Source organism: Arachis stenosperma, chromosome 9 (genome assembly GCF_014773155.1).
Source record: "Arachis stenosperma cultivar V10309 chromosome 9, arast.V10309.gnm1.PFL2, whole genome shotgun sequence".
Lineage (NCBI taxonomy): Eukaryota > Viridiplantae > Streptophyta > Magnoliopsida > Fabales > Fabaceae > Arachis > Arachis stenosperma.
In genome coordinates this window covers 71017146-71025603 of record NC_080385.1, presented here as the reverse complement: position 1 = coordinate 71025603, position 8458 = coordinate 71017146, and positions in this window count along the sequence as shown.

Here is an 8458-nt window from a genome sequence, read left to right as displayed (position 1 = left end):
GAAGGTGATCCCCGAGGTCCCCTTTTCACTCAAAAGGGTGAATACCCGGAGATCCGACATGAGATTCGAAGAAGAGGTTGGGAAGTTCTCACCAACCCCATTCAACAAGTCGGAATCTTAATGGTTCAAGAGTTCTATGCCAATGCATGGATCACCAAGAGCCATGATCAAAGTGTGAACCCGAACCCAAAGAATTGGCTTACATGGTGGGGAAATACTTAGATTTTAGTCCGGAAAATGTGAGGTTGGCATTCAACTTGCCCATGATGCAAGGAGATGAACATCCTTACACAAGAAAGGTCAACTTTGATCAAAGGTTGGACCAAGTCCTCACTGACATGGATGTATCCGGTAGTAATACTGGAAAACAGAGTGCTTTGGGCCACGGCCAAGACTCATAAAGTAGCTGTATTCAAGAATCATCATACTTAACTAAGAGAATCAATAACACTATCCGGATTCTGAGTTCCTATAGAAGCCAATCATTCTGGATTTCAAAGGATAAAGTGAGATGCCAAAACTGTTCAGAGGCAAAAAGCTAAAAGCCCCGCTCATCTAATTAATACTGATCTTCATAGATGTTTTTGGAATTCATTGTATATTCTCTTCTTTTTATCCTATTTGATTTTCAGTTGCTTGGAGACAAGCAACAATTTAAGTTTGGTGTTGTGATGAGCGGATAATTTATACGCTTTTTGGCATTGTTTTTAGTATGTTTTTAGTATATTTTAGTTAGTCTTTATTATATTTTTATTAGTTTTTATTTAAAATTCACTTTTCTGGACTTTACTATGAGTTTGTGTGTTTTTTTGTGATTTCAAGTATTTTCTAGCTGAAATTAAGGGACCTGAGCAAAAATCTGATTCAGAGGCTGAAAAGGATTGCAGATGCTGTTGGATTCTGACCTCCCTGCACTCGAAGTGGATTTTCTAGAGCTACAGAAGCTCAATTGGCGCGCTCTTAACTGCGTTGCAAAGTAGACATCCTGGGCTTTCCAGCAATATATAATAGTTCATACTTTGCCCGAGATTTGATGGCCCAAACCGGCGTTCCAAATCAGCTCAAGACTGCCCGGCGTTAAACGCTAGAACTGGCACAAAAGTGGGAGTTAAACGCCCAAAATGGCACAAAAGCTGGTGTTTAACTGCAAGAAAAGTCTCTACACATGAAAGCTTCAATGCTCAGCCCAAGAACACACCAAGTGGGCCCGGAAGTGGATTTTTATGTCATTTACTCATTTCTGTAAACCCTAAGCTACTAGTTCTCTATAAATAAGACCTTTTGCTATTGTATTTTCATCTTGGTTCTTCTGGTTCCCTCTTTGGGGCCAAAGCCAATGATCACCATTATCACTTATATATTTTCAACGGTGGAGTTTCTACACACCATAGATTAAGGTGTGGAGCTCTGCTGTACCTCGAGTATTAATGCAATTACTATTGTTCTTCTATTCAATTCAGCTTATTCTTGTTCTAAGATATCACTTGCTCCTCAACTTGATGAATGTGATGATCCGTGACACTCATCATCATTCTTACCTATGAACGTGTGCCTGACAACCACCTCCGTTCTACCTTAGATTGAGTGGATATCTCTTGGATTCCTTAATCAGAATCTTCGTGGTATAAGCTAGAATTGATGGCGGCATTCAAGAGAATCTGGAAGGTCTAAACCTTGTCTGTGGTATTCTGAGTAGGATTCAAGGATTGAATGACTGTGACGAGCTTCAAACTCGCAATTATGGGGCGTTAGTGACTGACGCAAGAGAATCACTGGATTCTATTCCGACATGATCGAGAGCCGACAGCTGAGTAGCCGTGCTGTGACAGAGCACGTTGAATATTTTCACTGAGAGGATGGGACTGTAGCCATTGACAACGGTGATGCCCAACATACAGCTTACCATGGAAAGGAGTAAGAAGGATTGGATGAAGACAGTAGGAAAGCAGAGAGACAGAAGGGACAAAGCATCTCCATACGCTTATCTAAAGTTCTTACCAATGAATTACATAAGTATCTCTATCTTTATTTTATGTTTTATTTATCTTTTAATCCTTGATGAGCGGATAATTTGTACGCTTTTTGGCATTGTTTTTAGTATGTTTCTAGTAGGATTTAGTTAGTTTTTAGTATATTTTTATTAGTTTTTAGTTAAAATTCACTTTTCTGGACTTTACTATGGGTTTGTGTGTTTTTCTGTGATTTCAAGTATTTTTTGGCTGAAATTGAGGGACCTGAGCAAAAATCTGATTTAGAGGCTGAAAAGAACGACAGATGCTGTTGGATTCTGACCTCCCTACACTCGAAGTGGATTTTCTGGAGCTACAAAAGCCCAATTGGCGCGCTCTCAACGGCGTTAGAAAGTAGACATCTTGGGCTATCCATCAATATATAATAGTCTATACTTTACCCGAGATTTGATCGCCCAAACTGGCGTTCCAAATCATCTCAACACTGCCCGGCGTTAAACGCCGGAACTGGCACAAGAATGGGAGTTAAACGCCCAAAATGGCACAAAAGCTGGCGTTTAACTCCAAGAGAAGTCTCTACCCAAAAATGCTTCAATGCTCAGCCTAAGCACACACCAAGTGGGCCCGAAAGTGGATTTTTATGTCATTTACTCACTTCTGTAAACCCTAGGCTACTAGTTCTCTACAAATAGGACCTTTTGCTATTGTATTTTCATCTTTGGACATCTAGTTCTTAGATCATTGGGAGGCTGGCCATTCAGCCACGCCTAGACCTTGTTCTTATGTATTTTCAACGGTGGAGTTTCTACACACCATAGATTAAGGTGTGGAGCTCTGCTGTACCTCGAGTATTAATGCAATTACTATTGTTCTTCTATTCAATTCAGCTTGTTCTTATTCTAAGATATTCATTCGCACCCAAGAACATGATGAATGTGATGATTATGTGACGCTCATCACCATTCTCACTTATGAACGAGTGCCTGACAACCACTTCTATTCTACAAGCAAACAAGGCTTGAATGTTTATCTCTTGGATTCCTTAATCAAAATCTTCGTGGTATAAGTTAGAATTGATGGCGGCATTCAAGAGAATCTGGAAGGTCTAAACCTTGTCTGTGGTATTCTGAGTAGGATTCAATGATTGAATGACTGTGACGAGCTTCAAACTCCTGAAGGGGGCGTTAGTGACAGACGCAAAAGAATCAATGGATTCTACTCCAACCTGATTGAGAACCGACAGATGAATAGCCGTGCCGTGACAGGGTGCGTTGAACATTTTCACTGAGAGGACGGGACTATAACCACTGACAACGGTGATGCCCAACATACAGCTTGCCATGGAAAGGAGTAAGAAGGATTGGATGAAGACAGTAGGAAAGTAGAGAGACGGAAGGGACAAAGCATCTCCATTCACTTATCTGAAATTCTCACCAATGAATTACATAAGTATCTCTATCTTTATGTTTTATTCATAAATCATTCATAACCATTTGAATATGCCTGACAAAGATTTACAAGATGACCATAGCTTGCTTCATACCAACAATCTCCGTGGGATCGACCCTTACTCGCGTAAGGTTTATTACTTGGACGACCCAGTGCACTTGCTGGTTAGTTGTGCGAAGTTGTGATAAAGAGTTGAGATTGCAATTGAGCGTACCATGTTGATGGCGCCATTGATGATCACAATTTCGCGCACCAACGACCCAGTACACTTGCTGGTTAGTTGTGCGGAGTTGTGACAAAGTAAGATTCACGTTTGAGAGTACCAAATCTTTGGAGCCATTGTTGATGATCACAATTTTGCCTACCAAGTTTTTGGCGCCGTTGCCGGGGATTGTTCGAGTATGGACAACTGACGGTTCATCTTGTTGCTCAGATTAGGTAATTTTCTTTTTATTTTCCTTTCAAAAAAAAGTTTTTAAAAATCTTTCAAAAATTTTTTTTCTTTATTTTCGTTTTTCAGAAATATAATTTAAAAAAAAAGTAATAAAAATACAAAAAATCATAAAAACCAAAAATACTTTTTGTTTCTTGTTTGAGTCTTGAGTCAATTTTTAAGTTTGGTGTCAATTGCATGTTTTAAAAATTATTATGCATTTTTCGAAAAATTCATGCATTCATAGTGTTCTTCATGATCTTCAAGTTATTCTTGGTAAATCTTCTTGTTTGATCTTGATGTTTTCTTGTTTTGTGTCTTTTATTGTTTTTCATATGCATTTTTGCATTCATAGTATCCATGCATTAAAGAATTCTAAGTTTGGTGTCTTGCATGTTTTCTTTGCATAAAAAATTTTTCAAAAATATGTTCTTGATGTTCATCATGATCTTCAAAGTGTTCTTGGTGTTCATCTTGACATTCATAGTGTTCTTGCATGCATCATGAGTTTTGATTCATAACTTTCATGTTGTGAGTCATTTTTATTATTTTTCTCTCTCTTCATTAAAAATTCAAAAATAAAAAAAAATATATCTTTTCCTTATTTCTCTCCTAATTTTCGAAAATTTGAGTTGATTTAGTCAAAAATTTTTAAAATTAGTTGTTTCTCATGAGTCAAGTCAAATTTTCAATTTTAAAAATCTTATCTTTTCAAAATCTATTTCAAAAATTAAATCTTTTTTATTTTTTTTATTTTTCGAAAATCTTTTTAAATATTTTTCAAAAAAATCTTTTTCTTAATTTTATCTTGATTTTCAAAAATTATATTAACAAGTAATATGATTGATTCAAAAATTTGAAGTTTGTTACTTTCTTGTTAAGAAAGGTTCAATCTTTAAATTTTAGAATCTTATCTTTTAATTTCTTATTAGTTAAGTAATTAATTTTAATTTTAAAACTAAATCTATCTTATCTTATCTTTTATATCATATCTTTCTCAAAAACTTTATCTTTTTCAAAAATTTGATTTTAAAATATCTTTTCTAACTTCTTATCTTCTTATCTTTTCAAATTTAATTTTAATATCTTTTTCAACTAACTATTTGACTTTTTGTTTGTTTCTTATCTTTTTCAAAACCACCTAACTACTTTACCCTCTTTAATTTTCGAAAATATCTCATATCTTTTTCAAAATTTCTTTTTAATTGTTTTAAATTTTAATTTTAATTATATCTTATCTTTAATTTTCGAAAATCATTAACTACTTTTTCAAAATTATTTTCGAATTCTCCCTCTCTTCTCTTCTTCTATTTATTTATTTATTTACTAACACTTCTCTTCACCTCTCTTCATCTCCAATCACTGCCTTTATCCTCACCCTGGTGATTGGATTCTCCACTCTTATTCTTTTCTTCTTCTACTAATAATAAGAATCCTCTTTGTCCAGATATAGAGGATTCCTCTTCCTTTTTCTTTTTCTCTTCTCTTTCATATGAGTAGGAATAAGGAAAAAGGCATTTTTGTTGAAGCCGATCCAGAACCTGAAAAGACTCTGAAAAGAAAACTAAGAGAAGCTAAATTACAACAATCCAGAGGCAACCTTTCTGAATTTTCGAACAAGAGAAGGAGATGGCAGCCGAACCCAACAACAACAAAAATGCAAGGAGGATGCTTGGTGATTTCACTAAACCAACGTCCAAGTTTGATGGAAGAAGCATCTCAATTCCTGCCATTGGAGCAAACAATTTTGAGCTGAAACCTCAATTAGTTGCTTTGATGCAACAGAACTGCAAGTTTCATGGACTTCCATCTGAAGATCCTTATCAGTTTTTAACTGAGTTCTTGCAGATTTGGGAGACTGTTAAGACAAATGGAGTAGATCCTGAAGTCTACAGGCTCATACTTTTCCCTTTTACTATAAGAGACAGAACTAGAACATGGTTGGACTCACAACCTAAAGATAGCCTGGACTCCTGGGATAAGCTGGTCACGGCCTTCTTGGATAAATTCTTTCCTCCTCAAAAGTTGAGCAAGCTTAGAGTGGATGTTCAGACCTTCAAGCAAAAAGATGGTGAATCCCCTCTATGAAGCTTGGGAAAGATACAAGCAGATGACCAAAAAGTGTCCTTCTGATATGTTTTCAGAATGGACCATATTAGATATATTCTATTATGGTCTATCTGAGTTTTCTAAAATGTCATTGGACCATTCTGCAGGTGGATCCATTCACTTAAAGAAAACGCCTGCAGAAGCTCAAGAACTTATTGACATGGTTGCAAATAACCAATTCATGTACACTTCTGAGAGGAATTCCGTGAATAATAGGATGCCTCAGAGGAAGGGAGTTCTTGAAATTGATGCTCTGAATGCCATATTAGCTCAGAACAAAGTGTTGACTCAGCAAGTCAACATGATTTCTCAAATTCTGAATGGATGGCAAAATGCATCCAACAGTACTAAAGAGGCAGCTTCTCAAGAAGCTTATGATCCTGAGAACCCTGTAACATAAGGTGTTTCCATGAGAAATTTGGATGATTTCTCCATGATGAATTATAGGTGTTTCCATAAGGTTCACCCATGGTGTTGAACCCCCATATCCAAACTCTAAGTTTGGTGTTGGGAGTCCACAACATTGACCTGATCACCTTTGTGGCTCCAAGAGAGCCCACTGTGAAGCTAGTGACACTAAAAGAGCACTTATTGGGAGGCAACCCAACTTTTGTTTATCTAATTTTATTTTATTTTCATTGTTCTTTTATGTTTTATTGGGTTCATGATCATGTGGAGTCACAAAAAAAATATTAAAATTAAAAACAGAATAAAAAATAGCAGAAGAAAAATCACACCCTGGAGGAAGGACTTACTGGCGTTTAAACGCTAGTAAGGAGCATCTGGCTGGCGTTCAACGCCAGAACAGAGCATGGAGCTGGCGCTGAACGCTAGAAACAAGCAACATCCTGGTGTTTGGATGCCAGGAATATGCCCTGAGGAAATCTGGCGCTGAACACCAGTAACAAGCATGGAACAGGCGTTCAACGCCAGAAACACGCTACACATGGGCGTTGAACGCCCAGAACGTGCATCACTTCGGCGTTTAAACGCCAGAATGGTATGCTAAGGCATTTTACATGCCTAATTGGTGCAGGGATGTAAATTCTTGAAACCTCAGGATCTGTGGACCCCACAGGATCATCTCAGGATCTGTGGACCCCACAGGATCCCCACCTAACATATTCCCACCTTACCTCCTAATTAATCCTATAACACACTTTCCCAAAAACCCTTCACCAATCACCTCAATCTATCTTCCCAATTACCCCCTTCACCACTCACATCCATCCACTCTTCCCCATAAACCCCACCTACCTTCAAAATTCAAAAATCTTTCCCACCCAAACCCACCCTAAATGGACGAACCTACCCTTTCTCACTTCCCTATATAAACCCCTCCATTCTCCTTAATTTTCACACAGCACAAACCTCTCATCTCCTTCTTGGCCGAATACATCTCTCCCCCTCTCCTCCATATTTTCTTCTTCTTATTCTTCTTTTCTTTCTTCTCTTGCTCGAGGGCGAGCAATATTTTAAGTTTGGTGTGGTAAAAGCATAAGTTTTTTGTTTTTCCATTACCATTGATAGCACCTAAGGCCGGAGAATCCTCTAAAAAAAGGAAAGGGAAGACAAAAGCTTCCACCTCCGAGTCATGAGAAATGGAAAGATTCATCTCCGAAGCCCATCAAGACCACTTCTATGATGTTGTGGCCAAGAAGAAGGTGATCCCTGAGGTCCCTTTCAAGCTAAAGAAAAATGAGTATCCGGAGATCCGACATGAGATCCAAAGAAGAAGTTGGGAAGTTCTAACCAACCCCATTCAACAAGTCAGTTTCTTAATGGTTCAAGAGTTCTATGCCAATGCATGGATCACTAGGAACCATGATCAAAGTGTGAACCCGAATCCAAAGAATTATCTTACAATGGTTCGGGGGAAATACTTAGATTTTAGTCCGGAAAATGTGAGGTTGGCATTCAAATTACCCATAATGCAAGGAGATGCACGCCCCTACACTAGAAGGGTCAACTTTAATCAAAGGTTGGACCAAGTCCTTATGGACATATGTGTGGAAGGAGCTCAATGGAAAAGAGACTCCAAAGGCAAGCCGGTTCAACTAAGAAGACTAGACCTCAAGCCTATGGCTAGAGGATGGTTGGAGTTCATTCAACTTTCCATCATCCCCACTAGCAACAGATCTGAAGTTACTGTGGATCGGGCCATCGTGATTCATAGCATCATAATGGAAGAGCAAGTAGAAGTTCATGAAGTCATCTCCCATGAATTCTACAAAATAGCCGATAAGTCTTCTACATTGGCAAGGCTAGCTTTTCCTCATCTTATTTGCCATCTATGTTACTCAGCTGGAGTTATCATAGAAGGAGACATCCTCATTGAGGAGGACAAGCCCATCTGATGAGCGGATAATTTGTACGCTTTTTGGCATTGTTTTTAGTATGTTTTTAGTATATTTGGTTGAGTTTTTAGTATATTTTTATTAGTTTTTAGTTAAAATTCACTTTTCTAGACTTTACTACAAGTTTGTGTGTTTTTCTG